Below are 22,518 nucleotides of genomic sequence, written 5' to 3'. Positions count from 1 at the left end.
TGAGAGATCATCAATAATTGAAGGAAACTTCACAATCCTTAAAAGTGCACATTACATAACTATACAACTAGAAATTGTGGCTAAATAGAGTGAAGATTCATCATGACTCCAATAATAGTCCCTCATGTGTGCATTTGTGGCATGAACACAAAAACTCCCACATGGCATGGCCATGTACCTAATGGAGAAGACATGCCTAGGCTACATGCCCAAAAAACATGACTATAATAATAGTCCCTCATGCATGCATTTGTGGCCTGCACACTACAAATCCTAACATATCATGGCAATACACCTCATAGAGAAGACGCACCTAGGGCCACATTGCACATAGCAATGTGCCTCACAAAGAAGACATGCATAGGGCACATGCCACATAGCAATGTGTCTTATGGAAAAATGTGCATGCATGTCACACACCAAAGCTATATGTATACATCATGAGGCACATTCATATGTTATCAAACACAACCTATTGTATCTAGCATGAGTTCCTCTCTACATGTGTGCAAATCTTCCAACACTAATCGCCACTAAGAAGGAATAATATAAAATGCATCTCCAAATATTTGTGTGTGTGTGTGGAATTGTGTCTTTGAACCCAAATCGCTACCATCAACAACATGTAACCATCACCTACACTATATCAAAACATAAGTATGGTGTGACATCATATCTATTTGCATAATGTCAAAACACATGCAAACATGAAAATCATCATAGCATGACAAAAATCAATCTCCACATGTTGGAACAAAGATATAAATAAGATAATAGGGTAAGAGGAAACCCGTACCAAGAACCACATACCAACTATCGGCAATGCCATCAAGATAAATGTAGGATAGGATACCACTATGAGCCATCCAATGGTCCATTCTATGAGGAGAACTAGGGGATACTATCTTTGAAAGGTGTGGTCAATAGAGATAATCCCTACTAATGCCACAATATGTCACCATAGCTTCTTGAGTTTTCCATTCTTCTACTTAACACCACATTTATTGAGTTCCTCAACAGTGAGGTTGGTTCTCAATAGGATGCACAAACATGTAAACACAGAAGCATGGTTTCATCATACTTGTACAACAATACAAATTCATTTTTGTAGTTAATTACTTAGTATAAAAATAACTCCATTACATAACATAGGGCAATAATCACCATAAGTTTTCAAATAAACTGCCCAAACATCAATTGGAGTTACCCTTTCTAAGGTACAAACATAATTTATTTATAACTTCAAAATTAAAATTATCACAATACATCCAAATAAGTTCAATAGTGCATGGAAATAGACAACATGATCCATAATTAAACCCATAAATTACCCTAATTGGATATGCTAATAAAATGGTGTCTCAAACAATAGAGATTATGTTGGACCTATAATAGAGATCTGGACTTTGTTTCATCATACACAAGCATGGTTTCATCATACTTGTATCCAAATACACCATCCATAGATAGGTACTCAGTACCACAATCTCATGGGTACCCTTTTAGCTGAATTTACCCTATATTTAGGTGAATATACCCTTGTATCATTCCTTGATCTAGTATCACCAATCAATAATTTTTCCATATTCTTGGGAGAATACACTATCCCTTAGGTGAATATGCCATATCCTTAAATGAATCCTCCTTGTCATCATCCTAAGTCCTCTTTTTGTTAAGTCTTATCCCTTCATCTTTAGGAAAATCCACCTATCCTTATGTGAATCTACTTTCTCTTAGGTGAATCTATTTCACATAAATCATTTATCTTATCCATCTTTCTTACGCAAATGGTGAATTTTTCCTATCCTTAGATGACTACACTCCCATTTAGGTGAATCTATCTAGTTTTAGTCTCCTTCCATTATTTTGTCCAAATTTGTATCCTCTAGTTTACATGAATCTACTTGTTCTTAGGAAAATCAACCCTATCATTCTAAGGAAAATTCACCTTGTCATCGTCCTTAATCATCTACCTTTCAAGTGTATAGTCCATCCATCCTTGGGAGAATCTAACATATTATTGGGAAAATCCACTCCCTCTTAGGTGAATCCACCTTTTCCACCTTCTCATTAATCTATTATTTGTTCTAAGAAGGACACAAAAGTGGATAGAAAACAATAGAGGAGATAGTACTCAAACAAGTACTAATGAATTGCATTAGTGACATGTCACAAATGTGAGTTATACATGTTCCAAATTGATTGATTCTCATGAAGGAACTAAGTTATCTACAATAAATAGCCACCCAAGAAACCCATTTGCTTTAGGCAAACTATCTTCTTAGTAGTAGCTTAATTCTTGAGACACTTGATTTAGATATGATCTTGTAAATGGTGTTAAAAAGAGTAATTAGTCACCAACCAACCACACTCTTCATTTGTATATTTAAGAATTAGTTTGGTCAAACCTTGATTGTAACAAGCATAACCAAATCCTCCATGATAAAGTTAACAACATATATATTATTGCATAACCAAATCTTTGTGGTGGGTGTGTTCAACAAATATATTATTGTGTGAATTGCTTTTGTCCAAAATGTAGGAACTTGATCTACATATCCATGAAGGCATGATTAGGTCTCTATACAACACTGTTTTGTTGATGCATATATGTAGTGGTTAGTTGTTTTCTTTTAGTTGTGGATAAACCATTTTGAGTGAATTTTTCATTTACTTGAGCATTTTGCATTTAGAGAACAACTGGATGACCATTCAACAAGGGGTTTAAACTCTTTGAACTTCACAAATGCTTGAGCTTTTCTTGTCAAGCAATGTACCCACATCTTAAAGACATCAAATTATGAAAGAGAGCACATGCATGCTAAGGGAGCATTGAACAAGCCTTTTTCAGGATAATATAATGGTAGTAAAAGAAATCAATAAAGAGCATAAGTTCATCAAGATCAATTCTTAGCCAAAAAGATCTAAGGTAATCATAGAGGAGCTGATAATAAGTGAGTTCAAGAAGACACACTCAAGACTTCATCACATTCCATAAAAATAAAATCATTATTCCATATAATTGGAAGGAAATGATATATTGCAAAGATTACTATGAAGGTCTAAAATAGTAAAAGAGATGAGACTAATCTTTTATTTCTGCTTACAACAGTGAATTGGTTGAGATATACTCATAGACAAAGTGAATGACATGTATGAGAACAACCTCAATAAAGGTAAAAAGGACAATAAATAGTAGTGATAGATGACAATGCATTGAATGTGCCAAGAAAAAGACAGTGGAAGCCATGGAGAAATCACTATCAAAACAAAGACATTAAATAAAACTATGTTGGTGCAGCTTGAGAAGCACAGTAGAACAATGAAAAAAGAACACTACTTGGTCCTTGAAAAGCATGTAGTCGCAATGATTGAAAACCACAATGACAACATAGAGGGCATGAATGTTTGGAGTATTTCCATTCTTAAGAATCTCATGATAGTCCATTATTAGGACAGGTGAAGTGCACTATGAAAGTGTCTTAAAAAGCTAATATAGCCATAAGTGATAGTGCCAATGCTTTGAGTTCAAATCCTCATGAAATACAGTCATGTTATCTCAATGCAACGTTTGCCAACATCCTCCCTGCGTGTGCCAAAATAGGAGCTTTGGAACAAGGTATGGACATCCATCAAAGCATAATCGAAGGGAGTTTTTTGTCAGAAATTAGTTGCAAATGCTCCAATAACAAAAATCGCAAAATGGGGTAGCATACACACGACATGTGAATTGTATGACGGAATACCTCAAAGAGATGTCATTTCATGGAATTTTAAGATCACAGGATATGCACAAAATAGATTAATTCGCAAAAAAAAACCAGTTGCCCTTGATTGCGAAAAAAAATTAGTTGCCCTTCATTGAAAAACAAAGAGTTCCTTTGATTGCAAAAAAAACCTTACCTTGCTTGTGCAGAGATCGCTCCGGCGGGGGGGGGGCGCAAGGAGGCAAGACGGTCGCCGCTTGCTTCGGTTTGCTTTCAAAATGAAAATGCGTTGTGTTTTTTTTTTTTAATAAAATGCCCGAGGTCGTCGGAATTCCGACGAACACGGGCATTTTTTTAAAAAAAATATCAAATTTTCACACAATGCTCCTTGTCCGTCGGAAACCTCCGTCGGAATTTGACCCCAAATGTATTAGTGTGAAATTGCTCTGTTAACCATGCAAGAATTGAATTGAGATTGGAGAAAGAGAGGTTGCCAATCCCAGCAATCAAACCCTAGACCCTTAAATGATAATATATCCCCATTTAGCAATGAATTTCTCAGACTCTTATTACCACATTCAATAGCTAAGAAATTATCAGGAAGGATGTCAATTTTTACCTGGTTATTGAAGGAGGACGACACCCAGTTGGCAATTTGTTCAGACGGGATCCCCCAACCTTTCCACCAAGCAAAGATCATTATGTCGCTGCAATGCATTTGAATCCTGGTCTGGGTATGATTATCAATTTCAATGACCAACCCGTTAGGGGTAGCTGGGGAATTTGAAGGCAGATCCGACATTGGGTGCTCGACTTCCTTAGAATTGTGACAGCTAGGGGTTTCCATATCCTCTGATAATTTAACCAGAGATTTTCATGGAGGGATAGTATGGTAAGCAGAGGATCGCTTTGACTAGTTAGGTTTTACAAAACCCTCCTCCCTACAATTATTGGAAATCCGTTTGTGGCTGTTTGGTTGCCTTAAAGCCCTTTTATTTCTACGGCTCACCAAATGCTAGTCCCGATCCCAACCCTTGTAAAGAGGAGGGGGAGCCCTAACCTCATTAACCAAAGAGTATTTTGCTTTTGCAAAGAAGGCCTCCTGATCGCGGGTCCACGAAATGACCCTACCAAGATCCTCAATCCCAAAGTTATTAGCCAAAACAACAAATCAATTTGTAGAGCCTCTGTAATTTCCCCACGCCGGATAAGAACACTCTAAAAAGGATGTCGATGCATTGCATCGCTTTTTCGCACGCAGAGGCATTTTCGCACGGTTTAAATAATTTTATTATTTTTTTTATGTTTAAGTTTGAATTTTTTATTCAGTACTCTGAAAATAATACACATTATTAGTAGAGAAACCAATGGCGACTTTGAACAACTCATGAAAGTGAGAAACAACCTCCGATTTAATATATCCTAGACCCATCCTATTTTTGAATCTCCATGAAAGCATTAAAATATTTCTCACCATGACAAAGTGGTGGAAAAAAGAATTCATTCTTTTAAAAATTTGAATGGAAGTTAGAGTTTATATGTCCTTTTGTCAAACATAGTGTGGGGTGGAATTTATTACTTTTTTAAAATTATATTTTGTTGGCATCCTTAAATTTGTGTATATGTGGTTATAGTTGACTTCCCAATCACAGAGAAAGCAATGATAGGATGGATGACACCATATGCATGACCTAATGCTTGTTTTAACAATACAAATGTGTGACATGTTCTCATCTTTAGTTAACAATGGAATGGATGGAGAATGGTCTTAAGAGGATCAATTAAAAATACCATAATAACAAACCCTACAATTCCTATGTTTAGAGTCTTGGTAGGTTCATTAACACCCTTGTCTCAATGCTTATAGTTGGAATCCTATTGTACCAAGTCCAAAATAATTATTTCTTAACTATGAATTTATACTTCATGTCGCCTTGCAAAGTTTTCCCTTTCATTTTTGTGTAAGTGTGACTTTCCTTTTGATTGGAGATGCATAGGGTTGCAGTTTGCAAGCGCTTGCCACATGTTGGCACGATGCGTCTTTTTGATGGCTTTCTTTTCTCCTTGTCGTGGAGCCCTGTTCAAGTGCCACGTGGCATTGTCTTTTCTTTACCATGAAGTCTTGCTTGCAGTTTAACGGGACAAATATTTTGGGACGTGTGGTAGCCTCTCAGGATGTTTTGAGGTTGCAGTTTTGTTGCAAGGCGAGATTCATTGTCCTGATGCCGCATGTCACTCCAGAGAAACTACCAGAAGTTCCACGTGCCTGATTAACAAAAAGCGGGGTGCTTCTCGTGAGATGCAAGCAATGTAAATAATAGACGCGAACCAATTTTGGGGTGCTATTCTAGATATGATTAGGAGTTTGTTGCGAGAGAGTAGTTAGGTTGTCTTTTTTATCTGATTAATAGACAAGTAAGCTTGTATGTGTTGTAGGCCAAAAGAAGTCATCGCTTTCACAATTTTTGATGTTTTCATATAATGATGACGTGATGCCAAATGGTGTATTATCATGATGCTTTCTTGCTTTCCCAATAGCGGATAGTTAGGCTTTCCTCTATTTAATGAGAAATATTTGTATAAGCAAGGGCTTCAAAAGTTTTGATTCTAGGAATACAGAGAAGGAATCTAGACAGAATTATATCCTCAAAATTGTTATTGTTTTTCTAAATTAGAGTAATCAAACTGTGCCTTGGGCCTTTTGGACTATTTTGTTCAGCGTGCATTTATAGTTTTCTGTACAATTTCAAATTCAACCTCAACTCTAGTAATGTATACTTTAGCTTTGCTAGTTGAATCATGGTATACACTCTTTCATTCTGGTAAACGTTTTGTGTGTGCTTTGCTTCATGTTTTAAGAATCTTTAAGTGTATCTTGAGAAATGTTCAGAAGTCATGTAGATTGTTGAATGGGCCCCAAAATTGCATATATTTGAAGTTCTTTGTGCTAGTTGTTCGACAAAAATATCAACTCTAGCATATCACCTTAGATTATATTTACTTTTACGTCCTTTCTTTCCCTTTTCCCTCTCAATGAATGAAGAGTCTTCTAAAATCCCAGAGGCTACTCAGTGAAAACGCACAGGTTCCCCAACATTGAGTTTCCCATAAGACTGTGTTTCTAGAAGCAATTTTAGAGATCAATAATAACTTGGATTAAAATGTTCTCTCAATCTTTTTCTCTATCATACAAGTTGACACATGTAACTCCCAAGTACTCCCCCATGTAGTATTAATTGCACTTAAGTGATAACTAATAAAAAAAAAAATCTTACAAGTCCACTATGTAACTCTCATCAATGTCCTTTTACAACAATATTTTCATGTCTCTTAGATAATAAAATAATTAAATATGCCCCTACCCACACATGGGCGTCCCATTTTGTCCACTTCATGAAATTTGAATATACATACACAATTAACCATCGACAAATAGCTAGACCTCAAGATATGCAAGGTGAAAATGCACCTTACATTAACATGCACACCCAACAAATTGTTTATGTCTTTAGTACCATGATGAATAAGACAATAATAAGTAGCACACATAAATATCTAAAACCCCTTTTTATATAGGTCCATGCTCTTCACGTTTAATCTTAAAATATATATTTTTATTTATCTATTCCTTGGCTATTCTACATTAGATAAACCTCTAAGTTTATAGAATACCATATTCCTAGAATAAAATTTTGTCAACATTTGATGGATCTAAATCTTATAATTTTCAATATTTTCACCATAAGCAACAAAAATATGCCTTTTACCTTTAAATTTTCACTTCGATTTTTTTCTTTAGGCACATCAACATAAGCCTCATAGAAAAATAATCCAATGTCTGAAACATATGGCCTTTTACTTGTCCACATTTCATATGGTGTGACATCAATTATTAAAGAGAAAGCAAGAGACATGTCAACCAAGTGACAAATAGTACTTGTAGCCTCAATCCAAAAATATTTTTCAAGCTTAGCACTACTCAACATACCTCTTATTTTATCCATTAATGTTTATTCTACCTTTCTACAATTCCATTTTTTGTGGCTTATATGGAGTATTTTCTCATCTCACAATATCTACATGTATACACAAATCATCAAATTTAATAGAGCAATATTCATCTCTATTATTTAAAGTTTGATACTTTTATTTTTTTATCTGCATATTTTTCTACAAGAACCTTAAATTACTTAAACTTGCAAAATCTTTAGTTTTGTGTTTTAGATAATAAATTCAAGTGTATTTAAAGTTTTATAAATATTTAAATCATAATAGCAAGATTCAACAATTGAAGGTACATACACAACACTAAACACATCCCTATGGATAACTTCCAAAAAATATTTTACTATTATGTTACCAAAATGACTTCACTTCAGTCTATTTTATTTACCAAATAGAAAATTCTCATACAAATCAAAATCAAAGAATAATTTGACAAATTAATAATCATGTTTCTATTCACTAAGGTTTTTGAATACCTTTCATTAGTAGACAGATGGTGTCACAATATACATTAATATTAAAAAATCGAGTTGCGTCTACAAAGATATAGAAAGTAGATGCATCCATCTTAACCAGATTTTACACTATATATTCATAACCAACATCAATTTTCTTCTAATCAACCTACAATCATTCTTATAAAAAATGATATGCACATTAGCATCATTCATTTTAGAAATAAAAACTTTTTTTTTAAGCAAACCATGAAATGTACAATACATTGGAAAGATGTTTTACTCTTCATCATCAAATATTATATTTTCCTTTCTTCAACCATCAATCTTATGAGAAGTCTTGTCACAATGAAACATTTTACTAATAATCTTTAGTCTTATATAGTAAAAAATTAACAATCTAATCTTAGTCTTATATACTAAAATTACAGTTTTTGTATTCTAAATACCACTCCTCATGAGAATGTGATATGCACATTAGCATCATTAATTTAGAAACAAAAATCAAATTTTTAACAAACCATGAAATGTGCAATACATTAGAAGGAGGTTTTACTTTTAGTCATCAGATATTATCTTTATCTTTCTTCAACCAACAATCTAATGAAAACTCTTGTCACCATGAAACACTTCACTAATAATCTTTAGTCTTTGTTGTTAAGAAACTATCAATCCGATGAGCACTCTTGTCAGCACGAAAACACCTCACTAAAATTATATTTTTTGCATTCTAAATACACTCCTCATGAAGAATCTTGAATCAATGTTAGCATATGCATCATCGATGTCAAAGACGCCAAAGAAGACATGGTTGCATTTCTATTGGAAGACACCAAGGTGGTAAGAAGCTGATTAATCTCGATTAATAGAAAATTCAAGAATAAATCCACCAAAATTAAACATTCCATGCAAGTAATAAAGGCACCAGAAGATAGAAGAGTTTTTCATCAAATATCTTTGCATGAAGCAAAATGGATTGAGTTTAACCATTTCTAGAGTAGATCTAATTTCTTTCCTCCATATCGTCTCAAAAGATTTCAAGAGGCTTTATGTGGAGTAAATCCTTCCTTTTCTAAGAAGGTATGGAGGCAGAGAGTAGCAAATGAGGATTCTTTGGAGCCAAAGGAGCTCAGCAAGGAGGTAGATCAATTTTAAACAAGGTTATTCTTGTTCACAAAACTCTATACTCCATTGGGTCGAAGACTATCATTTCTTTGGAGCCAAAGGAGCTCAGCAAGGAGGTAGATCAATTTTAAACAAGGTTATTCTTGTTCACAAAACTCTATACTCCATTGGGTCGAAGACTAAGAAAGGTATGATGGTTAAAGTGGATAATAGCAAAGATTAAGATACAAATAATTTTAGTTTTTTTTATGAAAATTATGAATTTTTTTTTTACTTCAGATCAATTTTACATAAGGTTATTTTTGTTTACAAAACTTTTCACTCTATTAGATTGAAAAGTAAGAAAGATATGATGATCAAAGTGAATAATAACAAAGATTATGAAAGAATACATAAACATTCCATTTGGAATCGTCCTGTTGATGCTGCAAAAACTGGTCTTCTACTGCAGTTGTATAAGGTCTGCAAAAACTGGTCTTCTACTGCAGTTTTATAAGGTCTTCTATTGTTGGTCTTGTACAGCAGATTTGATCTTGTTCTTGTGTAGTTTAGCTGATCATTTTAGCTGTTTAGGATTTAGTTTTCACTTTTCTATAGGAGTCTTCTCTTTGACTGCTCTCTATTTTATTCTATCAATTTTTTTTCTCAACTTGATCAATATGAAAAAATTACAAAGAATAAATTGAAAACGTTTAACAAAAATTATGAAAAAAAAGGGTTGATCTTGGTCCAAATTAATCAGGGTGGTTTTTTTTTTTTAATGCATATCTAGTCTGGAATTCCATCTTGGTAAATGGAAACTCAAAAGGATTCTTTTACTCGTACTAGAGGCTTAAGACAAGGACCCTTTTGTCTCCTTTCATTTTCATTATAATGGCTTAAACATTGTGGCATAGTATTCACGCTGTTCATAGTGCTAAGATGTTGAAAGGCATTAAAATCTCTGATAGAGACGAGGCAGTGACACGCTAATAATTCACAGGTGAGACCATCCTGTTTGGCAGAGCTCTCCTTTTCAAGCCAGAATAATAAAATTCACTCTTTAGACTTATATAGCAAGGCATTGATGCAAGTAATAAATACTCATAAATCAGAAATATTCTATTTCGATCTTCACCCATCCATTCAAAGGCAGATTGAGGAGATTTTGGATTTTTGGGTTAAGAATCTTTTTGGGAAAGAATTCCTCTGTTTGTGGGGGCCATGAAGTCTGAATGTATACTTTCATGGTTTGGAAAGTAGAGAAGCTACAAAATTGGCAGGTTCAAAAAGTGAGTGGTTGTCCTTAGCCGGAAGGCAGCTTACAGTGCTAACGTTAGTGGTATCCTGTGTTAATTTGTTTGATGTCATGTACATTAATGTTCCGTCCAAATCTGTTGACTGTCAAGAAAAATAGTGAGGATTTTTGTGGAGTGGTTTGATGGAATCTAGCAAAATGCCATTGGGTTTTTGTTTGTGTCAAAGGAGGGTACTGGTACAGGTCTCAGGCAGCTTGAAATAGCTAATTTAGTTTAGAATTTATATGTAAATTTGGATTTCAAAAAAGTAATAGAGCATTTTGGCATAAGTATTTGGACTCCTTGCATTGGGAAAGGATGAATCTAGCAAATGGGGTTTCATGATGAAGAATTATGAAATCATTGTGAATCATCTTACTTAGTGGTGAACAATGGAAAAAATTACTGTTCTCGAAAGATTTATGAAATGATTATCTATTGTTTTTTGATATTTTAGGTTTGAATGAGATTAGGATCGTTCTTAAATTTTTTTGAGAAAGTAGGTCACATATTTAGGAAACTGTTGCTCCTTCTAATCTATCTGAGAAGGCTTCTTCTCTTAAAGATAGATAATTTTTTTGAGGAAGTAGGTCACATATTTAGGAAACTGTTGCTCCTTCTAATCTATCTGAGAAGGCTTCTTCTCCTAAAGATAGATAAATTTGTTGGAAGGAGCATAATTGGAAATTTTTTGAGATAGATCTTTAGGAGAAGAAGCCTTCTCAGATAGAGTGGAAGCGACAATCACAGTAGCTTCAAATAGGTTCATCAATTAGTCATTAAGAAATATATTTTTTATTGGGTGAGATGTTGAAACATTGTAGAAGTGGAAAGGCTTAAAGTTCTTAATGTTAAAGGGAGAAGGGTTTTCAGCCTCTATCCAAGCCTTTAAAGAAGCTTGATGGACACCTCTTAAACGAGTCTTGAAATTAAGTTTTTAGAAGACTTCCCATGGAAACCTTGGAAGGTCTAGAATTGGTTGCATCCTCGAGGACGAAATAGGAAAGCTAGTCTTAATAGGTTCAATGTCTATAAGGGATGACTCTAATAATGAAGAAGAAGCATATGGTATAGTTTTTGGTTTGAATATTTACTCTAGGTTGAAGCTAAGGAATATTAAGGTTGAGGGATTATTCATGTGTTGAGAAAACACGACACTCCTAACAAGAATCTTAATAATATTTCAACTTGCACTTGGGGTTTCCTGATATCTTTGGATTGTTTCACCATTAACCATATATATAGAGAAGCAAATTTGATATATTAAATTTTAAGCAAACAAAATGTTGGATGGTCATGGGTAATGTTTAGTAAGCACTTCCTTAATTGTCTTTTCTAACTTGGAGTTTTTTATTTCTTTTTGTTTGTCATTGCCTTAGGAGTTTAGTCTATTGTAGTCATTTGGATGGAAGATTGTTAGTGTCAAAGGTCTTTTGTTGGTGCTACTTGTATGTGTGGGCATGGTGGTTGTTTGGTGTGATGGGTGGTCAGTTGGTTTGTAGGGTAGATTTTTGGATATGTTTTTCCCTATATCTAGTGCTTTCTTATTTTTATGGTTGGTTATGGCTTGACATTTTTGTTTTTGCTAGCCTAACATTATTTTGTTCTTTTCATGTGTTTTAGCTAGGATGTTTACTTCTCCTTTAATGTTTTAGTAAAGGGTACAACCCCCAAAACTAATCTTAGAGATAAATACGCATTACACTTACATCATCATGCAAGGATTTTTTAGTAGAGAAGCCATTATGCTTATTATGTTAAAATTACATTCCTTAATGAGACTTTTTTTTCTTAGTTACAATTTATTAACTTATTTTTACCAAGAGATTTAGGTCCACCTTTAGATTTAAATATTCTCCTTCTCCTTACCTACTTTTCCTTGTATCTACCTAAATATATATACATCTCTAGAACTTTCATTTGTGGGTTTTGTTATTAATTTTTTTCTTAATACTGCAACAATAAGAATATTCATTTTAGGTTTTGTAGCACCACCACATATTGTAATCATTAGATTGTCTCATGCTTTTAGTAAAGAACTAAGTAAAATAATGCATTTATCCGTCATTTATATTTTGTTTTAACCACATTTAGTTCCTTCCATTGTTTCTTTGAGAGAACATCTAAACCATTGTGTCATGTGGATTATGATCAAACATTTATGCATGTTTTGTGCACATAATCAATGTTTATTTTCAAGAAAAACATTATGGATTTGGTTTATTGATAATTTTTCTCTTTATAATTAGCTTATTTTTAGAAACTCTAATATGCTATGACAGATTTAGTAAAGGATGAAGAGGGATCTTTGCTAATGAGATAGTGTATTGATGAACACGAGGTTTAGTTTTCTTTTAGAAATTGTTGGAGATTGTCAAATCCAAATTTTTAGTAGTTTATACATATGAAAAAAATTGGTTTATGTCCTCATAAGGGTTCTTAAAAAGATGGATTACATCATGATATATATTTCATATGATGAGAAATAAATCATTCTCTTTAATCACTATCCCATTTCATTTCAACTAGTGCGATCTAATGGTGCTCAAAAAATTCTCTACATGATAGAATAATCTAGCTCATTTTCCCAACATTTAATCTTGTGTCATGTTTTCCACTCTTTACTAGCTAGATTGAAATAGTTGGCCAAACCACCACCTTATGGTGTTATGGTAAATAAGTGGTGAGGATATGCAAGAAAGATTGATATGGTGTTATTTTAAAATAATTTGTGAGAATTTTTATGTAGTTGGAAAATAATGGCTTTGGAAATAAGATTAAGGCTATAGAGTTCTTTTATGTATGATTTAAATCTCTCCTTGAGATTTACCTCAAATTTTAGAGAATCATAAGCTATTTTTTTAGCTCCAAGAGTACTATGTGGATGGTGCTCAAGCTTTAACAAATGCCTTGATTTCATTCCTTCTAATATTATCTTCTTGACACAAATATAATTTGATACAGTACCACACTTGATGAGATTTACCCAAATCTTATATATATTGATAATGAGAAGATACATAGCCTGTATGACTTCCCTTATGAGTTCTTCAAATAAAATTAGAATTTTACTAACCTCGACCTTCTATAGATCTACAAGGAATATCTATAAAATAAGGTGTTAAGGTAACGGTATCAATTGAAGGATATCAAGTTTACTCCCAAGGTGGAGAACCTAATATGATATCAAGTTGAAGCTCCACATCCTCTTACAAGATATTGTATAGGGATCTTTCTCTTCACATCATCCAATTTATTTCATGGCATTATAAATTCAAAGCAAGCAAGTTTCATCAAAAGTTGTTACATTCTAGCAACACCATTATCACTTGGGGTTACATGGAATGTGATATGTAATGCCTTTATTTCTCCATTTTGATTTTGAGAAATCCTAGAGTTGAATTGAATAGTCATTCATTTCAACTATTAAAGTACCTTAGATTTGAAGAAAATTTATTATCATTATTTGAATGCTTTTTGTTAGTGTGTCTACTTGCCATTCCATCAATGGCACGATTTCTAATATATTTGTATTTGAATAAGTATTATTCTTGGCTTTAGACCCTTTTCACCTTTGCATATTTTCTTAATACTGTTTGCAAGGCTTATAGATCAATCTTGCAATGGAACAAACCTCAATGCTATAGATAGAGCCACTTTTATCTACTAGAATAGATTAAAGAATGCTCATGGAAATGAATTTACAAAGGGAGGTGTTTAAGTTCCTTAGCAATTATTTTTCCTTCTGAATTCTCACTCTTCACTCTTTGACAATATGATCTTCACCGAATAAAGAACAAAACTTCCTTCTATATAAAAAACTCTTTCTTTGGTTAATAAAATTCAGATTTGTACTAATTTGTTAGTCATAACCCATGGTATTCTTCTAATTAAACTCCTTATAAATAAGTTTATGATAAACCCAACAAATTGTGTAGTGCCCTATTCATACAATTAAAGACAATACATAACATGATACCATCCACACTAAGAAAACTTGACCAACACATGTATGCATATCATCAGAACATATTAACAATTAAGCATTCAATTATTAAGGAACCTCTTGAAATTACTTTAAATGAATTAGTTGATTTGAAAACAACATAACTGAATTTAGAAAAAGGAGCATAGCCATAAGATAGAACTACATAAACTTAGGAAGAATAATTCAATCTCCACACAATTTGTAGCCCAAACACAACCATGACTCATATTATACAAAATGAATTTAAAGAAAGAGATTGAAAAGTATTAGTTTTTAAGACTATAACGCATTTTGTAATGTATCATTCATCCAATTACATAGAATATTCCAAAGCTAGAAGATTATAAAAGTACAACCCTTTTCACTACAATGTATGATAATATCACTATGAAGGTTTCTTCAGCTTAGACAATTAAAGTGAATGTTTTGATTTTCCTTTCTTACCAAAAATCTTCCTCATATTTCTGTATAATGTTGCTGCCAATCCACATGTTTTCCATCAACCCGTCTCTATAAAATATTTGTCAGGCTAGATACATGGATAATCTCTTCATCATGAAATATTTATAAATATATTCGAAGCAAAAAAAAGGGGATGACAGGATCTAAGGGTTGGACCTATGTCTCATGGGCTCATAAGGAGGGTCTTCTAATAAGATCAGAGGTTTCATAATTTGACTGAGTTTATTTCATATCATAATAAACCTATTTAATATACACACAAGACTATCAGATAAGAGAATAAGAGAATAAAAGTATGAAACATTTATCAATTTTAAAATTGTTGATTTGTAGCGAAACAAAGCAATGTTCATACAACCACCAAGTCAAATTTCAAAATTAAAACTATTATGGAATGGTGGTAAAATGAGCATAAAAAGCCATAAATATTTTTCAAAAATACTCAACCAACTATGAGCAGTTTTGCCTGCACTAAACCCACAAGATTCTTATAAACATGTTGATCACAATGGAATGGGAGTTAAAACACGCATAACTCTAAGACCCTTTGATCAATTTTAAAAAATAAATATGTTCCAAAAAGGGAGAGGGAGAAGGAGAAAACCCAGAAAACCTTTTGCCAATTTTCTCTACAACTCGGCCCACCATTTTGCTTAAAAAATGCAGTTGACAAGCAACAAATCAGCATGGAACATACTTGTGAATTAGGGGCTAGACAAGGGTAGACACAAGATATATCATGAGAATAAATAAATAGAGTATATCATATTATTCTTTAATTCATAAGATCAAGTTAATTTTCAAGAGGACATAACAATAGAATAAAGCTTGTCAATACAGCTGCTATCAAAACTTTTGGCAACCAGTGTTAACATTATTAATAACATACACTTCATCATGTATATCTGAGCCTTAACAATGTACAAAACAAAGATATATTCGCATCCAATTTATTTCTTTAATGATAATCATGGACTATACATATTCTCATATTCTCACCCTAAGGCAGTTCTCACATAGTATTGTAGATCTAAATCATGCCCCAGTATGTGCAAGCTTGCTCTGCCAATCCAGTAACTTATGATACTTTAAAAAATCATGATGTTCATCTTTCATTCCCATCAAATCAATCATTGGTATAAACTTGTGTTGTGTACACTTTCTTTGATTACAAATTAGTTAGGAATGGTCTTCATCTTTGAATAATAAGAAATTGCAAATAAATAAAAGGACTACTCATTAAGAAAAAAATACTAATGACTGACCAACTTATTATAGAGATGTCCACAAATAAAAAACTGTAATTGTATACATAGTATCAAAAGTTCTAACCTTTTTCTGATTATGAAAGGCTCCACAACTTCTGAATCTTGTCAAGTAGTGCAAAACTTTATATTTGCACTTGGTGTTTGGAAAAATACAGATAAATAAGTGCATAGTGTATACGGTGAAAATGGATTAATGGAAACAACAATATTGAAAGACTAACAAGGATCAACCACAAAAACCCTAGCCTAACAATGAGAATGATCCACCATACACAAATGAAGATACCTAAGATCATGCAAATAAACAATAACAAAACAAGATATACCATTCGCATGTCTAGTAGGGTTTCAATCTCCATTTCATCTTATCTCTATTGATCTTATTTGATATATTTGCTCTCAGTTTTTATGTGTGCACAAGAGCTCAACAAAGAATGAGAATATGGTTGATAGTGTGATTGCAAGAAGACTTGATTGCATAAGAGATTTGACGATTAGGCGATTAGGGTTGATAATGAAGATGGCATCCTCTTATATAAAGAACACTGTAAGAAATGGAGGGATAAGATTGAGAGGTGTAAAGATAAATGGTCGACTAGGATTAAAGGGTAGGCAAAGGAAATAATTAAATGATAAAGGGGGTAGGTAAGAGAAGAATTAAGAGATGAATGACATGTGTCATGGGTAGAAAAGGCTAATGAATTAATTAAATAAATAAATATTTGTTTAATTAATAGAGGAAGTGGAATCAATTAAATAAATAAAATATTTATTTAATTTAGGAAAAGGAAAATTTAAATAAATAAAAGTATTTATTTAAATGAGGAAAGACTTAGAAGATGATTAATGAATTAATCAATAAATAAAGAAGGGGACAACAAATTCCATTGCTATATAATGAAGGGGACAACAAATTCCACTGCTATACAGTGTAGTTACCCTTCCACTGTGTTGGTAGGCATTAATGCCAAAGGTGGAAATATAGACAAGGCACGTGACAATTTAACATTAAAATGCATGCAAGGTGTGGAAAACATAGAAAAGGCACAAATATGCTCAGTGAAGAGAAGTGTAAATGTTGCTTAGTGAATGCTAAGATGTTCCTCACAATATACTTTACTCAATTAATATTGTTTTGTCAAAAATATGTGTACGGGTTGATTATTTTCTAGTGATTTACCTCTTTCCTTTTTTCGTAACTTTAGAAAGAAAATTAATAAACATGTATATTGTTGAACATAATTCTTTGTTACTATGTTAAATATCTATATTCATCACGTAAGCAAATAAATATCAAGTTATATAAACAAAGCAATTTGGAATTCTAAGGATGACCTTCTAGTGAATAGCTTGAGATTATGATATTGTTACAAAAATTCGACTATGTAATTTTTGAGTCAAACTCATTGATCCATGTTTTATGAATAATGGTTCACAAGAACCCATCTTTCATGTGAATGAATGATACACTTAACACTCATTGCATCTAGGTGATGCTCACAGAGGTGAAGTATTGGGCCTTCCCAAGAGGTCACCCATACTGGTACTACTCCAACTCAAGTGCACTTAACTATGGAGTTTTTCCCAAGGTTAAGCCCATTTAGCTTGCTACCCCATTTGTGAAACCTTCAACAAGTGTTGTGCCTTATGAACCATTCATTATAGAGTCATCAAACTATAGAATTAGAAATAAAGTAATAAAAGCATTTACATAGAATTAGCACACTCAGTAAATAACATTACCACCATTTTATCATTTCAATTTTATAACTCATTTTTTAGGAAGATGAGATTTGTTATAAAAGTCTTATAGATTTAAATAAAGAAATATTAGCATAATTGACTATCAATAAAATTTATTTATTTTATTTTATTTGATGTGCTCTCCACATCTCACTTCTCATTCATTATTTTATAACAATATCTATATCTAAACAAAAATACAAATAAATTAAATAAACACCAAAAAAAAACAAAACCATTCATAACAATGAGTTTCCATAATTGTTTGTCAATTCTCATTCCCAGTGACCTGCATGAAGATGAGTGCTACCTTCATAAATTAGTTTATATATTCAAAAATAAATCTTTCTAAAAGTGTCCATCACCATCATCCCTTCAATGTCTCTAAAGGTCTAGTTTCCTAACTACTCCAACACCTTCCCAATCACTCCCATGCTTAAGTAGATATCACAATGATAGGATCAATTACTACAATTACCCTCTTCTTCATATCATAGTAGTTATGATTTCGTGATTTTTTATTAACTTATTATGTTGACTTTATGGATGTTTATTTTTTGTTTTTACTTATATTTAATGATATTATTAGTCTTATTGAAGAACTCTTATATAATAATTATGTTTAGTCTATCCATACATCTTTACATGTGAAGTTATTCATGCATTCTATTTATTCATATATAAATGATGATATTCTTTTGATTTGTGACTTTAGAGTGTACCTAAATGGTAGAGAATTACAATAGTTTGATTCATCTTGCTTAGTTGATATTTCTTTTACCACCTTGGCTAATTCTCTTATTGCATATTTTCTAAACACAGTTGCATATACTAAACCTATTTCTCATCATAGCTATGCATAGAGGATTTGCATTCAACATAGACTTAAAGAACTTGTAAACAAGGGGAAAACAGGAACAAAAACAAGTTTATCAACATTATGGGCCCTATTAAAAACATACCTTATCTTAATTGTTTGAATAATCTACTAGGATTGAAGTTTGTACTTACTTAAAGTTTATGTCACCGCACAACCTTAGAAATCTAGGATCATGAAATGTCCCTAAATAGTCAAGAAAAATAGTTATCCAATCACATGTACTTAAGAGAGACTACTTTTCAAAATTATATTTAATGGGTGATTATATTTCATGCATGACTACCATGGAGAAAAACAATACATAACCTTACTAGAGTGTTTTATAGCATTGGTGATAAGAATTAAATCCATTAAAACATTTAAGAATTTTGTGGAGGACGCAAGAGTCTGTATAGAAGAATTATCATAAATGTGAATGCAAATGACAACATAGTCCAAGTTATAGATTTGATACCCTAGGCTACATATAATAGAGAAATTCAATTATTGTTACATCATAATAAATGTGAAATTCGTACATGTGCTTAGCATACCTTTGCAACTTCATTATTCAAAAATGTTCCTAGGATTTTGTTGAAATGGTACTTGACATAGTATTTTGGTCTAAACACAAATCAGATACTTGCACTAGTATTTTGTAATAGTGCCTAACAAAATATTTTGTTAAAAGAGCCCATTTATGTAAGATTACTAACACCTTATCAAGGTTATTTAAACACTCCTCCCAAGTTTGTTATAGATAAGAATTCCATCAAAGAAAACAAAGATGAATTTCCTCAGCAATTTGATGAAAAGCTAGTTCATGCATGATTGGAAGGTCACAAGGGCATTTGTTAAACCAAATGACATTACCAAAAATTAATAGTGACCATATTAGTATCAAAAGACCCTCTTTTATATATCCTTTGATAAACTTATAAGGCACTGAGAGGAGGGGGTGGGGGGTGAATCAGTGCAAGTAAAAACAATATGAATTTGATCACCAACTTAAAACTTAACAAGCATAAGAGGAATATCACCACATAAGCTAATGCCCAATAAACAAATTCCACATAACACAAGATATTTATATGTGGAAACCCAAAAGGGAAAAACCACGATGGGAGTTAATACCCACAAGATTCACAATTTGCAGAATAGAAATCTAACTGGTTAAGGTCTTACAAATATGCCCTGTTAGGAGCAGACCCGATTAGGAGTCACCCTGTAAACACTTAAATTAATTATTTTAATTAATTTATTTAAATTCCTCGCATAATTAATTTAAAAAATTGTGCCAATTCCTATTCCTTCTCAATATTAATTAAATATAATTAATGTTGTCACTATAGTCTATTGATTGATTGATTTAATAAATTAATCTACCTTTATTCTTCTAAAATCCCTAAAATGAATTCTCTCCAAATTCCTCCTTTTAATTAATTAATCTAGGTGATTCCTACAAATCACCTTTTCCCTAATCCATCATTAACCTAATGAATTCTTCTAGAAATCCCCTAATCTCACTTATCATTATTCTTCTATTTTTAATTCCCTCCACTCATTCTCTCTCCTAGTCAAATCCTCCTATAAATCTCATTTTCCCTAATCCCACCTAATCATACTTTTAATCCCTCTCCTAATGAGTTGCTAGTGGCTAATTCTCATGATTAGCCACAAACTCAACTCCTTGTCCCTTCCATCCAACCACCTTCCTTAAATGCCCTTTTCCTAGGTGAATGTGAGATTTTCCTCTAAACATCCCCTCCTCCAATGAATTTTTAATTCCTCCTTATTCATCCAATCCCTATGATCATCCTTTTTGAAGAATTTTTAATTCCTCATCTCCATCTCTCAAGGACTATTTTATTTCTTTCTCTTCCCTAGGCACATTGGGAAATCTTCCCAATTAGCCTTGAGAAATGTGGAGACAAAAAATGCCTTTAAGGCATATCTCTTGGTCTCCACACTTATCTTGTCACCTCCTCTTGGGCCATGTGTGGGCTCACATGGAATCTTGACCCTTCATCTTGGATCAATCCTAACCCTCCATTTCTTCTCTTCTCCTATAAATTGAGGATGCCATCCCCTTGTTTCACATCTCCAAATTAGCTAAGTTTATGTTGTCAAATTGAGTTTGAGAAATCATCCATAGCACCCAAAATCTACTCAACTTTCCACCCATCCATCACTTAGTCAAAATCCCTCATCCATCCCATTTAATCATCTTGTGCACAATCTTGGAGAGCCATCCACATTCAACAAAGGATCCAATCCAATCAAGTCAAGGAAGGGCGCATCTTTGGCTTCATCAAAGGCTCAATCCGAAGGAGAGGGTATAAAATTGCAAGGTATAAAGAAATTGTTTGTGTTTTCATATGGTTTGTTGATGTTTACATATTTTTAATGTGTTTGAATGCTTTGTTTGCATACTAACCACCTAAATCCACCTTGTTGGTTTTTCCCCTCTTCACACCCAGTTAAGGGATTTAATATGATGAGCCCTGTTAGGAGCTTTGACCTGTTAGGATCAACCTCTCAAGAGGATTTAAGACTCTGATATAGAGCTACCTTGTTAGGGGATTTCCAAATCAAGGTCTGTCAGGACCTACCCAGTTAGGGGATTTTATTGTTGCAAACTGTTAGGAAAACAACAGTCAAATGATCTTCATGTAACACCTATGTGTCTAATAAGATCCGCTTTAGATCCTCAAAACTTTAACAACACATCAATGCAGAGCTTCACTAATCATCGCATAATCAAATTCGCATCCTTTGCTAATGATCTCACACTCTTCATACACACACCGACTTGATACCTCATCACACTTTTTATAAACATCTCTTAGTCAGCTACAACCTTGGAACAATTTCCTAGGTTCAATGAATCTAGAGATTCTTACATTACACGCCTTACTTATGTCGACCACCGACAAAGAAATAAAAAACAAGACAAAACCTATGTCGGTTTACCGATCATAGTGACTTTATCACTACCGATTAAGTGTTCTTCCAAATAGCCTGCTCTGATACCAATTGTTAATCTTAGAGGATCCAGTTAATATTGAGAGGGGGGGGGGGGTGAATCAATATTAACAACAAATTAAAATCTGAAACTCAACCTTATAAAACATTCACCAAATCAAACAATAACCAACAACAAAACTATTTACCAGCACCGGTATTTGCTGATAATCATCTGCTAATCCGATTTATCAAGTCTACACATTAAGTGTTCATTAACCATGCATTAACTGAAAATAAAACATAACAACACACATTCACCATATGAACACCATGATATTCACATGGAAACCCAAATCAGGAAAAACCATGATGGGAATTGGTACCCACAAAAATTGTGCATTTTTTCGGAATGTGCCCTGTTAGGAGCCTAGCCCAGCTAGGAGCTTACAAAGATGCCCTGTTAGGAGTCACTTGGTTAATGGATTTAGATGATGAGCCCTATTAGGAGCTTTGACCTGTTAGGATCAACCTCGCAAGAGGATTTAGAACTTAGATGTTGAGCCACCTTGTTAGGGGATTTACAATGTAAGGCTTGTTAGGACCTATCCGGTTACGGTATTTTGACTGTTGCAACTATTAGGGAACAACATTGAATGATCTAG

Source organism: Cryptomeria japonica, chromosome 9 (genome assembly GCF_030272615.1).
Source record: "Cryptomeria japonica chromosome 9, Sugi_1.0, whole genome shotgun sequence".
Taxonomy (NCBI): Eukaryota; Viridiplantae; Streptophyta; class Pinopsida; order Cupressales; family Cupressaceae; genus Cryptomeria; species Cryptomeria japonica.
This window is presented reverse-complemented; position numbering follows the sequence as displayed.